This window comes from Ptychodera flava, chromosome 13 (genome assembly GCF_041260155.1).
Source record: "Ptychodera flava strain L36383 chromosome 13, AS_Pfla_20210202, whole genome shotgun sequence".
Classification (NCBI taxonomy): Eukaryota; Metazoa; Hemichordata; class Enteropneusta; family Ptychoderidae; genus Ptychodera; species Ptychodera flava.
Genome location: NC_091940.1, coordinates 7,693,729 through 7,707,609, shown reverse-complemented (window position 1 = coordinate 7,707,609; position 13,881 = coordinate 7,693,729). Strand labels below are relative to the sequence as shown.

At 38.9% G+C, this 13,881-nt stretch overlaps 1 protein-coding gene across 1 annotated transcript in view; it reads left to right on the top strand.

The window, feature by feature from the left end:
* The first annotated feature begins 7,390 nt into the window (after positions 1-7,390).
* Positions 7,391-13,881, top strand: part of LOC139147288 (CUB and zona pellucida-like domain-containing protein 1) — a 54,506-nt gene continuing 48,015 nt past the window's right edge. The window contains exon 1 of the mRNA XM_070718316.1: positions 7,391-7,516. The gene's annotated coding sequence lies outside the window, so the exon portion shown is untranslated. The remainder of the gene's footprint in view (positions 7,517-13,881) is intronic.

The window sequence follows — 13,881 nt, the reverse complement described above, 5'->3', positions numbered from 1 at the left end:
CTCGCCTCCAGGTCTGTAAATCGGGACTTACCAGCCCTTGGCATGCCCTCAACTACCCGTCATATCAACTCAGCTTTCTTCCTCGACAACATGGCGACGAGTTGCCCACGTGAATGTTCAACCAATCATCATAGATGACCTTTTACCATTGAATTTCATCGGAAAATTAAAAGACTGTTCATGCCTGCGTTGAAAAATCAAAAGTCTGAACTTTGATATAGGTAGCAACTGCGTAAATGAAGACAGGTTAATTAACACTGTTTTTGGGAAGAGCTCAGAGTCTGTAAACTTAGCAGTAAAGAAAGCGCCGTTATGCAGTCCTGGGGAGTTCCGACGCGTAGGTGTACCTATCCCGCTGTGTTGAAATTCCTTCTACCGTTACGAATCAGCCCGGGTCTATTGGGGGCTTATTTCATAAGGCTGCGTTCACAAATAACACAAATGGGGGGGGGGGGGGGCGGGGGGGGGGCTGGAGGAATAGCGATTGAAATCTTATTTTTCTTTGAGATCCCCCTCCATACCTTTAAAAAAATTTCAAACGGCCCCCTCTATATGATCAAAAATGCTCAAGTCCCCCAACTATCACAAGCCCGCATCTTTGTAAAGGATGTGCATGCAGAAAAAATCACGTATTGCGGCGTTCCGCTCGCAGGTGTTCAAGCCTACCTGCTATTAACACTTTGTAAACTTAAGTCATATTCCTAAGAAAAGTTCTTAAATTGATTCATTTTAAAGGCATCGGTGAACTTTTTGGATTTATCAGTCTAAGCCAACTTGAGTTAATCCAACGCTGGCCTGCTCAATTGCTCCTGCCGAAGAGCGCACAAAATGACGATCGTGAGAGAGTAGGCAAATTGTGAATTCTGGCTAATTGCCATATTGTACAAAAACCTGAGCACAGAGACCCACCAAAAATTCGTTTCAAAAGTACAAGACATAATTATATGAATTAGATGCTACTAACAAATTGGCAATACTGAAAGGCTAAAATATTCCATCAAATAAATGTTGTAATCTCTGAAATTTTGGGTCTAATAAGGGCAAATTTGGTTAAAAAATAAATAATTCCTCTTATTCACATATTTTTTCATTTAGTGTTTACTGTTGAAAGTTTTACTTTTGTACTATTTTATGACAAGAATGTGAAAATTTCTAAAATCAAGCATGGTGACCCTATTTTTTTTCTTTAATGTTTGATTATTCTCATATGCCGTAACTCAAAAATTCGCGATAACTTTTCAAGTCTCCTGGTCTTCCATATGTTGCTTTCTGACCTGTATGTTTCACTGTCATGAGGGTCATTTGACCCAAACTCTTCTTCAACTACCGTGTACATCAGAGTCAGAGCTATCTCTGTCACTGCTCAGGTATGCAGTAACAGTGACACTACAGTAGCAGGGCAGTATCTGATAGTGACACTGCCTGTAGGCAGCAGCTGTATTAACTTTGATAATTTTGACAATATGTTTGTTCAGTTTATACAACTGAGTTCTTGTTCTACTCCCTACAGCATGTTGAACTGTCCAGTATTCAGCTTGCTATCACAGCCTGTGTATGTGTACCATGCATTTGTATCACTGACAACTGACTGTCAGTCTGGACTCTAATTAAATTATCACCTAATACATACAGGCTTTGTCGACAAACTGAATATTGTGTGTTTGAGCATGCTGTAAGGAGACAGAAAGAAACTGTAGTTGATATATTGCACAGAAATATTGCAAAAAATCATCAACATTTGCAGCTTCTACCCTGTTAATAGGCTCGTTTGGTTTTTTTACGACAAATGACTCATGTTTAGATTTTTGCGAGATAAAAGTCATGAAATGTAACATAAGGGTTCATTTTTTTTAAAATTATTACTAACATTACAACAATTCGATGACATAAAAATGGTATTCATTTTTCATTGAATTACCTACAAAAATTTTGAATTGGAAAATGTAAAACATAAAAGGGAACCAAAAATTTTCAAGTCCCCCAACGGGTAGAGCAAAATTTTCAAGTCCCCCCTCTACTACCCCAAAATTTTCGAATCCCCCTGAATTCCTCCAGCCCCCTAACCGTTTTTTGTGAACGCAGACTACACCGTGCATATTTTTTGAGTGAACCTTACTTTACGATCTAAAGCCCTTATGATAGAGTGATCCTCCATGAAATTTTTAGAGCACGCTGAATGTTCGTTTTCAGAGAAAGTAATACAAGTACTTGAAGTCCAGAAAACGCAGACATTTCTAATGAGGTTTTTTCATTCGACATCCTTAGATAAGTATCATCGCTACGTGCCCGGATAGAAAATGACTTTAGGTTTGTTGTTGTCATAACTCATGATGCAAAACCGTCCTTGCAATATTTCAAAGTAGGTCACGACAGTCATTGCCTTCCACAACGACAATAGCAAGAAATCCAGTATTCTTTATACCAGTTCGCAGAAAACGTTCTGTAGATGATATCGCGCCATGGACAGATCAAAAAAGGCTCTGAGTTTACATACAGACTAATCTCGAAATATCTTAAGTCATACGACCGCAGAAACAGTTGTTTAATCGAGGACGAGACTGGAGGAGAACGGAATAGAAATAATGCAACACTGCTTTCGGAAAGTTGCCATGTTCATATGCTTTGGAAACTGCGCTACTGAAGAGGTTCTGCCTTACCACCCTATGACGAGATGATTACAATGGCATGTAGGGGCATAATTCAGGTAAATGAGTTGGAAACAGCAGCATCTTTTACAACTTTTACGGCCCTTGAATGAAAGCCACCGTTATGGAACTTATGCAAATGAGATTAATCATACACGAGTGAAATTGTGATTTCGGAACATTTAAATCATATCTGTTGCAAATATTGTGACTGATCAAATGAATCGGTTAGCAATGTCTTTATACTTGGCAAACTCGAGCTGTATAGGAGTCTTGGGTTTCTTGGTGATTCGTTTGAAGATAATCCGGGTTACAACTTGAGAACTCACGGCAGTAAAACATTTTAACAAGTGCATCGTGGACGGGCCATCTGCAACCGAACCATCAATTTGCACATTGCAGCTGCTATCGGCCTCAGTGCCAACATTGACGCTCGTAATATTCATTGAAGTCGGCAGTTCACACAATCCCTTTGAAGATACCCGCGCAGGGCTTTTTTCCATCGATGAACGTTGACATCCGTTGATGAAGACAGAATACCTTCAGCGTCCGCAATATCTTGTCAAGTCTTCCATGTATAACGCTCCATCTACCATATCAATATGTCAACAACTCCACCTGTTCCAACTCCTGCACCTGTCGACCTATCACGTCTACATGATTCAATGTACAAATAAAAGGTTGAACAGTAATCTTGAAACTGCAACATTTCTTTTCCCAGAAGAATCGAAAATGTTATGTTACTAGTTACGCAAAGACCTGTTGACCCGTCTTGATAACTGAATCTTATTCTCCCTCCAGCCACAGACTCCTGACGTTCTGACTCAATTCTCAAACAAACGCTTATCAGACTTCAACGAAATTAGAAACGTCTGACAACAATATGCAAGGTTTGCGCCTGACAGTCTGCATGTGACCTCCAGACAATTGTCGTCACTTGCAATTATGTAAATATACTCGGTATAATTTTAACACACAGTCTTACTACGATGGCTATTGAATTTCAACAGCATTGGACAAAAACACAATTATGAGCTTGTTACACATCATTACGCGCACATGTATGTATGTATGTATGTATGTATGTATGTATGTATGTATGTATGTATGTATGTATGTATGTATGTATGTATGTATGTATGTATGTATGTATGAATGAATGTGTGTGTGTGTGTGTGTGTGTGTGTGTATGTATGTATGTATGTATGTATGTATGTATGTATGTATGTATGTATGTATGTATGTATGTATGTGTGTGTGTTGTGGTGTGTGTGTGTGTGTGTGTGTGTGTGTGTGTGTGTGTGTATGTATGTATGTATGTAGAACTTCTCTGGGTATGTATTTCTATCACTTATTTAATAACATATCCTGACTTCGGCGGTTTTATCTCCCTTTGCAGTCGAATGTAATTATTAATTTATAGATCTACTTAAACTTAAGGACTGCGATGAACAGGGAAATTTGTCGCTAATAGATAAAGATAAGACTGTCAAATCAACTTTCACTGAAGTCCTTGCGGCTCTGGAAAAAAGCAAACTCCAGGCATCTTCCGAAAATAACGAAACACCACTGACCAGAAAATTCCTTGACGACTTTACCGCGCCGTGATCATGTCTGCAATGGGTTGACGCTGTATCCAAGCCTACAGATTTGTGATTAAGGGGAAACTCCTCCCCCCCAAAAGCACAACATGACTCCCAATGAACCAAACAACAACAACAACAACAACAAGAAACGCCTGCGAAGTATTCAGGTGCCGCCATCTGGTAGATTTCATCAGTTTCGCAAAATCATCACAAAACATGTTTTGAATGATGATATACCGATTTTACTTTTTTTGACCTTGACCTAAAATTTGGGGGGGGAATTAGAACTGTTCGTAACTGCCCTCCCACTAGCATACACGGGAAAAATGCCCTCCCACTGAATTTTGACGCCAACTGCCCTCCAGTATCTATGGTCTGCCCGCTCCCCACTCCAAGTGGGGAGCTTGAATATATATATTCAAGCTCCCCACTGCCCTCTCCCCACTACTGCCCTCTCCCCACTACTCACATTCCCCATTACCCACTTAAGGTAGCTACATACCTTTTAGACACTTTCAGATTTTTATTTCTTTCTCAATTGAACACGTCCCAAACCCCAATAAAGTATACATTTTCTGAAAGCCCTGATATAGAGCTATCCAACCAAGCACAGTACACGGTCATTATTTGCATAAGAGTCACGTGACAAGCGTTTTGCTGAAGCTCCAAAAAACCGGTTTTTCCCGCCTTATGCAAACACGCTGCAAGATTTCCGGTTAGAATTTCTTCATTGACAAGCCTTGACAATATCCTTCAAAATTGTGTCTGCGATTTTTTCCCGGAGGCTCCATTCAAATTATATGGCGTGATAATTAAAATTCCTTGAAAAGCACCTTCATCTAACACCTTTAAGAGCGCATTAAAAAAAACAAAGGCATATAAAGAAAATCCCCTAGGCAATCAAAGACAGCGCAAAACCTTGAAAGCAGCTACTACTATACCTTAGAACATTGCACCCCTCTAAGTTAGGCGCTTATATCTCCCTACAAGTTCTATCAAGCACGACTTTCCCCTCCCTCTCCGTATTTTCCGTTACCCACTGTCAAAAATTTTCTCCCCGCCCACTGAAAAAATGAAATTTCTTCCCCGCCCACAGTAAATACTGACTTTTCTCCCTGCCCGCTGATTACTTTTGAAATTTGCCCGCCCGCTGAAAAATTGCGCACGAACACCTTTTTGCACGAACAGCTTAGTTGGCGGCACCTGAGTATTTGAACTAATTAATCATTTTTCAGTTCTGGATAATTGTTTGGATGTGTAATTGTGTGATCTTGTAAAACTCGGTACAAACGGTAACTCAGTAATATCGTTTACAGCCTCTGATATTATTTTGGTTTCACAATAACAATTCACTGTGATCAGTATCTGCATAGGATCTGCTAAGTGCGTTTCAACATTAGTTTCGGATGTTCAATTTGCAATGGTAATTACTTACTTGCTGTATTCAAATGATGCGAACATCCAAAACAATGGAAAGTGTGCACCAAATCATGTAGCCTAGTTTGTAACAGGATGGTACATTAAAATGTTGGACCCATGGCTCAGACAGCAGGTATGGAACTATTTATACTCCACGTCCTTGGTTTTTAAGTCGAGGTAGCAGAAAAAACTTCAAAGGAATAAAGACTCATTATTAACGACTCGTAGGTATGACAGAATTTTCCCGATGCCATGGGTGTTTACTAATTTTCGTGCATGGTATTACCTGTCCTCACCGCTACGCCCCGTTAAAGCTGATTCAATTGTCCCCGTCCTTTTATATGCATCAAACCAAGTTTTGGGCAATATGAATGTTATTGGCACAGTGACATTGGTAAAAAGTATTACGATATATCTCTAGGGTATCCTTGTCGGGCTGGATCTAAAGTGTATCTGTAGACACAACAAAAAGCAACCATGCAGCTCGTACATGAGCCAATTCAGAGCCAATCATACACAAAACAATACAGAATAACGGGAACGTATAACGGACTGTGGAAATCATTGAATGGAAAACAGGCATTTACGATTTGTATTCACGGAAGGCAATTAACGTTATTGTCTTAAGTCGAGTGGTCAGATGCGCTTAATAAACGTTGTGCCCAGGGGGATCTTCATTCATCGATGCATGAGTCCTATGCGTGTTGTACTTGCATGAGTGTGTATGTCATCAGTGCAACGTATTGGAAAGCTCAAGGAAGTATAGACCTTTGCTAATTCATGGCACTAATCGCTTTTTTTCCCATAAATTTATCCATGTTGCATTGACACGATAGTAATTTCATCCGCAAAAACATTACACGACCATAATTGTTTGTCGCACACAGTAATGAGCAACTGCACTAAGTTTGTAATTGGTAAATTTTAAGAATTGTTCCTTGTAACATCACCTTCCAAAATATACTGGGTAACATCATGCTGGCTTTGACTGCAAAGACACCATGATCGTTTTGTCTCTTAAATTGCAAAGCTTTCAGGTCAATTTCATAACGTGCTCGCAAATGCAATACGTGAAAAGGACACAGTCGTCGTAACTGCGAGCAAAGGTCGTATAGGACCTGGCATAAGACCAATGTAAACACTGTATCCAAGGTACGATGGTGATTGATGAAAGTTAAAACATGTCTGTCATAATCTACATGGTGTAATTTAGTTGATGCAGCTAAGATGGTTAGGTGCATCTAGATATCGTGCACGAAATACGTTGTATGTGAACAAGAAACTCACACTGGCGCAGTTCCGACGACCGTTTCCCTTTAAGTTTTGACAAGACATAAGTTAAATGTTTGAAGTTTGAAAACATTAGCTTTGGTTTCACGAACAGTGCTGTTTAGATCAAAGCGATCGACTTGATTAGAAGTGGAAACGATATTGTCACTAAGTAGACAGGGCTGCTGAATAAAGAAGCGACGACATGATGTCTGTATGTTTAATAGTGATCTGATCAAGTAGCAGCGTGTCATTTCTAACGCTTAATTTGTTTCTGTTAGAGTCCGTTGACAAAGGGCTAATATCCACAAATCACATTGCGCCATAAATTAATCATCACAGCAGATTCGTAATGCCGTAGCGAGCTTAACGGATGCAGTTCCATGCAAAAAACCAATTTGCCATATCCAATCAATTCAATATCTTTGCCCCTCATATTTCGAAGCTGACATGCCCGTCACGAGTGGAACTGTCCAAACAGTTATACGACGGTAAACTACACTGTTCGAGAGTAGAGGCTTTTGGTTCGCTGCTGTTACGGCGCGGATTTTACGTTGACACACCGCACCGTGGCTGATCGACGCCAAACTAGAGAAGGTAAGACGAACTGCAACTTGAATTTTTTCATCCCGCAGACGGCAACAGACAAGGTCGCAAGGGACAGAGTTGTATTTCTTGACATTGAGGAACATAACAACCCGCTCATTTTGAATGATTTGATCAAAATACACAACAAACATTTTTACTGCAGCTCAGAGATGCACAACAAGTTCAGGTCATTCAGCGTTTATTTTTGTATATTAAAGCTGAAATACAAAGTGGGCAAATGTGGCAAAATGAAAATTTCACATTCTTTGTCGAATTATGCGCCAATTATGGGCAAACATCCGTTAAAATTGTCCTAAGTAGTCGAACTCTGGTATTACCTTTCGCACGGTTTGCAGTTTTCAACGTACTTTTCCCGCTTGCCATTTCTGACCTAAATTTTGTTATTTTTCTCAGTTTTAATAGTCAGTAGCTTTCTGTTATGTAGCTTTTGTATGGTATCTCACCTCGTAACACAATATCAGCTATCTGTTCTGTACATCTCTTTAACATTTATAACAACCCAATTACCGGATATAATTTTTATCAAATAAGGATCTGGTGTACATACGTAGTGAGCGACAGATTCAATTTCGTGATCTGTCACAAATTAAGCCCGAAACGCACCGATATCTTTGGAAAGGGGTGACGATATGAGACAAAAGAGCTAAAAATAGTAGTACTCGTTATACGGCGTCTGTCTGCTTTATTATTTGACTACATGGCTACTGTACAGCTATTACCCTGTTATGAAAACATCGTATATAACTATGTCGTATGAAACGTGGTGTACATCAAAATTAAGGAGAAACTTGTAGGCTATTAACGCGACGATGCAACAGTGTGTGTGAGAGATCCCCGCACCCATACGTCCATGATAGCACCTCAAGTAACCGCGTAAATGTTCCTTGTAAGGCTGTGTAGTTCTCTTTTACAGGTGAAGCGGCATGTAGAAGGTATTTTATGCTTCTTTTTTCACGATGTACTCTGATCAGTACGGTAGCTAAATCATGACCACTGCTTTCACGTGTTTAGCCTGCGTTCGTATTACATGAACACAAGATATATAGATATACACACGCTGTAAAATTCATCATGTCTGGACTTGAATTCACCTGTCAATGAGACAAAAACAAGCTGTGTTGGCAAAGCTAGTACGAGGTGGGTGTTTCAATATTCTGCTGGAATAGATCCGGAAACAGCTGCTGTCCTGTCCAGTCAGTGTAAAGGAAATTGATGTACTGTCTCACGGCACAGCTAATTTCACTTTAAGTTACATTAATCTCGCATGATCAAAGGTTATGAATAACAGTTAGCAATATATTTCAATGGAATTGTAAAACTCATAAATTCATAATACGACGGAATGCTGCGAAAACAATAAATGAAACACACCTCGTCCAAACTATCTGTTGCGATTCGTTCATTTACGATCACGTGGTATGCGTCCTCCAAAACTGTTAACCGGTTAATAGTTCGGAATAACTGTTAACTTGGGAAATTTCAAAGTGCCGTCTGAGCATGTGCACATTTTAGGACGCATAAAGACAATGGAAATGTTGTCTGCGACCAAGAAGAGCGATCATAGCTGGAAAACTTCTTCGATTTTTCGGCGAGAAAATTGGATGAGGTGAGCTACAAAACACATATCGACTGTCCATATTCGGGTAACAGCACACTTTCGTATTCCCTCGGGCCTGAGAGTTGGCCAAAGCAGTCTTATTCCCTCGGCCTACGACCACGTGAAACAGTAACCGAGGTCTCAAGACCTCGGTAACTATAGGTAAGCGGACGAGTAGGAGGCGGTTTACGGAATTTAACGGTACAGTTTGCCAGTAAAACTCCGAGGCCCGCAGGGCCGAGGAGTTTTATGGCAAACTGTACCGTTAAATTCCGCAAACCGCCGACTACGAGTTCGCTGACCGTGTTATACCACGAATTTGCCGAGTTTTAGAGCCTTGTTTGCACGCCGAAAGTTTTTATTTGTAATTTTAGTGCAGTGGCAAGTTGAAACTTTGGCAGGAAAACATTGACGCGTTTTGACACCTTGTTGAACGAAAGTATAAAAAAATAACCCATGATTGGATAAAACAAAGTTGACATGTGTTGCTATTGTAGTGCGATGACGTGTTGAGCACCTGGTTTGATTTGAATTGTATGAATTGTGTTTGATTGATTGGTTGGTTGGTTGAATGAAGTGAAAAGGTGTTTGCAGATCGACGTTAGAGTCACACTTTGCTCATTTGGATCGAAAACTTTGAGCAGCATACACGCAATTGCCAAGTCGCTCTACGTATATCGATATGGCGGATGAAGTACAAATGAAAGCTGTATCCGGTGCACTTCAACTACCAAAGCCAACGCTGGAAAAGAAAAGTCCCCCTGTCACGCCAGTGCTAACGGCCACAATTGGAAGACCAAGCTACACAGCCACATCAGAGAAAGGCACAACAGAAACTGCAAGTACAAAAAATACGATACTGTGGTACTGCATGTGTGTTGCCTGTAGCTAGATTTAACTTTACCAAAGGCGACTGAAACCTCTACATTGGGTGTTGATAACTGACTTTGAAGTCTTAAATTTCAGCTTCGAATGATCGTGATAACAATAACCTTAACACAGACGTGATATTTGCAATCAATACCGTTATTTCACGGTGACCTGCCTGTAATTGATTTTTAGATGTACAGTCATGCAAAATTAATTCAATCCGGTGATTCTTTTAAATTGTCTTTACTCTGTACTTAATGGTGAAATAAATTTCTTCTGGTATAATGTCTCGCAATTGTTTTTTTTTCGTCGCCACTTGACTTTATTTTGTTTAAAAAGTGTCCATTTTACAAGTTCTTTTGTTTAAAAGTGTCCGATTTACTAGTAAACCGGACAGTTTTTAACAAAAGAACTGTCCGATTTACTAGTAAATCGGACACTTTTAAACAAAAGAACTTGTAAATCGGACACTTTTTAAACAAAAGAAAGCCAGGTGGTATATGATAAAATATTCGGTTATGGAAATTAGAGAGCATGGTTAGAACAATGGGCACGAGGCGGAGAGTGGTATAACTATAAAAACACTGAAGATATTTGTATTTATCAACAAACGAAATCTTCTTTCCATTGAGGTATATGTCAGACAAATTCAAAAGTGCAAAACCTCTTTTGCAAGGCTATGCTAGAGGGACAGAAGATAATTAAATCACCAGAATAGTATATTTGATTTGAGATTCTACCACTGACCAAGCAACCAATGTGACACACAGACAAACGAGAACTAAACTCGTCAAATTAAACATTAAACGAAAGCGACGAGAGAATGCTTCCTTGACGGACAACATTTAAAACATTTGATACACACTTGTTGAGATCTTTACCGAGACACAACCATACGTGCAAAAATTGAGTGAACGCCTCTCGATAAAAGCCTCTCAAAACCGTTAATGGTTCTCACGTTCAAAAGCTGTAGAAGCATCCATGAAACACAAAACACAGGACTGTTATTAGACTTGTAAAACTGAATTGCTTCTTCAAAGATTAATATATTGATATCTAGAGTGCTGGATATACTTAAGTGAAACATGCTCTAAAATTTTTGAAAATACAGAGGATAATGCAATAGGTCTATAATTACTCTTATCAGCTACATCACGAAATTCATCTTTGATCATGGGCGCGCACCAACACTGTGGAAATCATACCTGATGGTAGGTACTAGGTACCCGTGTATCATACACGGCATTGAAAATGATCGTTAAAAGTATAGCAAGTCGATCAACGGCATATATTACATGCTCAGTTCAAATACCGTCAAGTCCACATGCTTTACCCTTTTTACAGATATTCAATAGCATGCCTAATATCTAGCACTGTAAACATACTGTAAGAATGATCAATATTTGATGAAATGTCTTCAACAAATGACCTATTGTTCTCTGTCTTGACAGAATAAAACGTGTAAATTTAAAGTCATCATACCACATATTGGCTATGTCTTCGTGACCAGTGGCTCCTCCTGATCCTTCTGTATTCGCAAGAGGCACATGACTTGAAGCCATCCGTTCTACATGCTTCAAAAACTGAATTTTACTCTAATTAATTATGTCTCAACAGGGTCACCGCTTGTATTCGTTATTCTTACATCAACACACAGCATATTTAAACTCAGATGTTTCAGTCCATATTCTACGAAATATATGTCTTGGTTTAGAAAAAACAAACCAGAGCTTAAAAGCACATCTTGCTTCATTATGAGCTGCCTTTACAAAGTCATTCCCGCCAGAGACTTTAAGGATTAATTTTTCACTCGAGTGAGGAATGCTAATTTCAGATGCGTGAGAGAGACTATTGACAAAATTACTATTCAAAATATCAATGTCGTTACGATGCTTAAAATTGCTGCAATTTACATCAGTATAATTCAAAAATTTCACACTTCAAACGACACGCTTCAATATTGTACGGATTAGCTAGATGCCACTTACATCAACTTACATGAGTGTCATGATCGAGATCAAAGTGTGGAAAAGGTATATATATATATATATATATATATATATATATATATATATATATATATATATATATATATATATATATATATATATATATATATATACGTATACTTGAGATGTACAGATAGCTCCCAGTGTTGTTCGTAGCGTGGTTTGGTAATAGTAGATGAATAAAATTGCACACGTCTACTGATCTGCTTGTATATTTTCTTTTTATTCTGTTGGTAATTTTGATACAACGTTTCGTCCTAAAAGTAGGACTTCATCAGGTTGAAGATGTCTACAAGGGAGAATACAGACAAATACAGAACAGTGTAAGGATAGTGTTGATCCTAATTAAATGCTAAACGGACTTTACAGGCTGAGTAAATTATAAACTTAAAAAGGATATAGAATATGACAATTCTTACCGTTTATGTGTGGCGCAGATGGAAAGTGGCAATTCAAAATTGGCGTTCACGTGAAGAGAATAAACAAGTCCATGAAGCTTGAATAATTGACGAAGGAATGAACAATTCGATCTCTAGAAGGTCGGAGGGATTGAAAAAACCCAGTCTGGGTTAAATCAACAAATATCCACCTGAATGGATGATGCAAAAGTTGCAGATTTTAAAACAAAATGTGCATGCTCTAGAAACGATGTACTATTATGTGCCCATTCCTAGATCTAATGCTCATTCCGAAGTGATCAGTGCGAAGGGTGGAAAAATGGGAACATTGTCGGAAATGATTCAAAGACACTCGCTCATGCACTTTTAACAGAGTCTTTGTCAATGAAAATCAGATGTGTTCTTCTACACATTTGAGAATTACCTTCCTTTAATGACTGTTTGCGTTTCTCGCTTGCTGTTCTCACTCAACGAACACGTGGGATAAAGCAAAGGGCAAGATTCAGAGCAAATCGCTACATCTGACGTTAATCAGATTTGGTCTGTTTTGTTGATATTCGTGTGCAGGCGATGTTTAACGCTGCTCTGTGCTAGTGAAACTAGCTATCGAATGTCAGAACACGGGCATACGAAGAAAACTACAATGCAGGAACGTGCTCTTTAAAGGTATATCGAAACTTGGAAAGCACAGTTTTGGATTGAGTATCTTCATGCGATAATGCATGATGGTCTTTTTGCAGGAAACTTTATATGTCGGCAAACTTCACTTGCAAGTGGTTCGAAGTTAGTTTTTTGACAATGCGTGGATGTTTAACTAAAAATTGAAAGTTATATACAATTCTACGAACTGTCAACGTTTTGATAAATTAATATATTCCCTTTTGCTTTATAAAATGTGTCAAATTTATTCGGAAAAATATCAGATAGTGAAAATTGATAAATGGCATTTCACTCTTCTTTTCGTGATGTAGTCAGTGAAATAAAGTCATCAATATAGACCTGCATTATTGGGGCATGATACCGTAGCAGCGAGGAATCTTTCCCCACGGCAACTATCGCCGACCACCTGTGTAGCACGAAGAAAAATGCGGGTCTCTGGTTTTTGCATAAATCAAAGTGTTCTTCGCAGGCTTCTCAATTACCCGACCGTCTAGCAAATAATTGCATAACAGTATTTTATAACTTTGAACATTCGAAGAAAATATTTTATTAACTTTCTTGAAGAAGAATACAAGGGGCGTAATTATGGCTGGTATTTTCGATGGCTCCATACGTCACTAAAAAGGCACTAGGGTATGTCGCGTATTCAACTTTTGTTAAATCAGATTGACTACCACAAGGGTCTTTTACAAAGCATTCTGCTTCTTTGGGTTCAAAGAAGTCACATGATGTGCATGATGTACTGGCTAGCTTGGAAAACACGCAGGACTTGCACTACATTCAGCAATATCTAATTTTCTTAAACCCTATTTATACATC